This window comes from Schistocerca piceifrons, unplaced genomic scaffold (assembly GCF_021461385.2).
Source record: "Schistocerca piceifrons isolate TAMUIC-IGC-003096 unplaced genomic scaffold, iqSchPice1.1 HiC_scaffold_1037, whole genome shotgun sequence".
NCBI lineage: Eukaryota > Metazoa > Arthropoda > Insecta > Orthoptera > Acrididae > Schistocerca > Schistocerca piceifrons.
Window position 1 is genome coordinate 22,501 of NW_025726838.1, and position 2,500 is coordinate 25,000.

Below are 2,500 nucleotides of genomic sequence, written 5' to 3' on the forward strand. Positions count from 1 at the left end.
TAAGTGAAATCTTTGCTGCCCGATCCTTATTAGTTTATGCATTATCGCTAGTGTCTTTCCTCCTGTTTGTTCAATATGGGTCCTAAAATTCCATCCTTGATCCAGGTAGACACCCAGATATTTACTTACATTTTTTCTTACTACAATTGCGTTGTCGATCCTGATTGACGGATCTCTTGCCATTTTCCCTTTCAGGAGCATATAGTTCGATTTTTGAGGCGCAATTGCCATTTTAGAATTCCTACACCAGGCACTCAGGATATCCATTATGTTTCTACTTCGCCCTTCTAGTTGTAGTCGGCTATTACCATGCGTTAAGATTAGCAGGTCGTCCGCGTATGCAACGGCTCCCAATACTGATGCTTCCTGCTGCAGGGAATGCAGCAACGGCTCCATATTTATATCCCAAAATACGGGGCCGCAAACTGATCCCTGTGGACATCCTTTAGTGATGTTCTTGGTCACAACCGCATTCGGGGACGTCATCTGTACCACCCGGTCTCTACAGTAGCTCTTGAAACATCTGTATAGTGCCGCCGGACACTGCATATCCTGCAAGCAGGTAAACAGCGCCGGCCACCACAGATTATCAAACGCCCCTGAGATGTCCACCATCACTCCTAGAACATATGTGCAGTTCGACGAGCTGACAAGTTCGGCCGCCGTGTTGATGGCGTCTTCCGTCGATTTTCCACGGCGGAAACCGAATTGCCATTCGTGCATTCCTGCCATTTCCCGGTGACCAGTCAGTCTCGCACAGAGCAATTTCTCAAGGGCTTTGCCCAAGGTATCTAGCAGACATATTGGCCTGTATGCTTTGTGTTCTGTTGGGTCCTTGTCTGGCTTCTTTAGTATTATTATTTCTGCTCTTTTCCATCTCCTTGGAAAAGTACCTCTTTCCAGACATTTATTATATAGGTTTGCCAGTATCGGGGCTATTTTTCCTTTTATTGCTTGAAGTACCTCAACCGTGACCCTGTCGGGTCCGGGAGATTTTCCTCTTTTTAGGTTTGATATTACGTCTACCACCTCCTGCGGTGAGAAGGGGTAGACCATTGTATTGTTGTTGTATTCTTCTTGTGCTCTCTCTCTTATAGCCGCCTGCTCCGGTGTGTCCTCAGAGGGATCATCATCCGGTAGCAGGGCTTGGAGGAGCACCGTTATTGTTTCTTGTCTGGTTGTGGTCATTCTATTTTCGCCTGGTATTCTTATAGATGATAAGACTGTTGGAGCTCTTATTTTTTCCCTAGCTAACTTGTATGGCTTTCCCCAGGGATCCATTGCCAGGTTATTTCTTACGAAATTTTCCCAGCTTCTTTTTCTAACTTCTATAATTTCTCTTTTATATCTCTCCCTTAGTTGTCTGTATATACGCAGTCTATGCTCCCTGTCTTGTGGGTTAAATGTGCGCTGATACCTGCGTCTTGCCCTGCGCGTAGCCTGACGTAGGTCACTTAGTTCTGGAGTCCATGGTGCCGGGTGCACGCTTTGGACTCTGCTTCTCTTTGGTACGACTGCTTCTATTACTTCCTTTATACTTTGAACTATCTGCTCCGCTGTTTCATCAACCTCGAGATCCTCACCCAGCTCCGGCGGGCTGTACTCCCGGGAGAGTCTTTCCCAGTCTACCTTTTTATAGTCATATTCTGAAAGCCATTCCTGTGGCGCCACATTCTGTTCTGATTTTAATATATACTTTATTACATTATGATCACTGGTCGTTGCATTCTCCAATACCTCCCATTTATCTATTTTATTGGTAGCCCTGTTATTTGCCAGTGTTACATCTATATTTGTTTTTGCCCCTGCTCTATTTGAATATGTTGGTATCTCGCTAGGTGCGTTTATTATATCTAGATTTAATTCACTTATTGCATCTTCTAATTCCTGACCTTTTTCGTCTTGTTCTCCGCTGTGCCACAGGAATGACTTTGCGTTTGCATCCATTGCTATGATTACTTGATGGCCCTGTAGAGTTCTACATATTTCCTTTAGTTGTTCTAGGTACATAGTTATTGGCTCTCTATACTGACAATATATTGATACTAAATACCACTTAGTGTTTTTGGCGTGTACTTCGATTGTTACAACATGTTCATTTGTAAATTGATTTAATACTATTGTTCTTATATTACTATTTAAAATTACTATTGCAGACATTGGTCTTTCTCCCTTCATGATTATTTGAGCCGTGGCTGTCATTCCTGGGATTTTACCCTCCCGGGAGTACGGTTCTTGCAAGCATAGTATGTCAGCTTTATGTTCTTCTGCTAATTTACGCAACTCGTAATTTACTTGTACGCTTCTCATTGTATTAATTTGGAGAACTAAAAGATCCATTACGGATGATATGTATGGTAGTGATCTTCTGGCCATGTCTTATTGGGGTCAAATCCTATTCGGCCGTATGTTGTTACCATTTGTATATATATATTTTCCAAATTGTATTTTACGCCTCTTCTTTCGTATACTTGCTTTACTATTTCCTGTAATTGTTCGT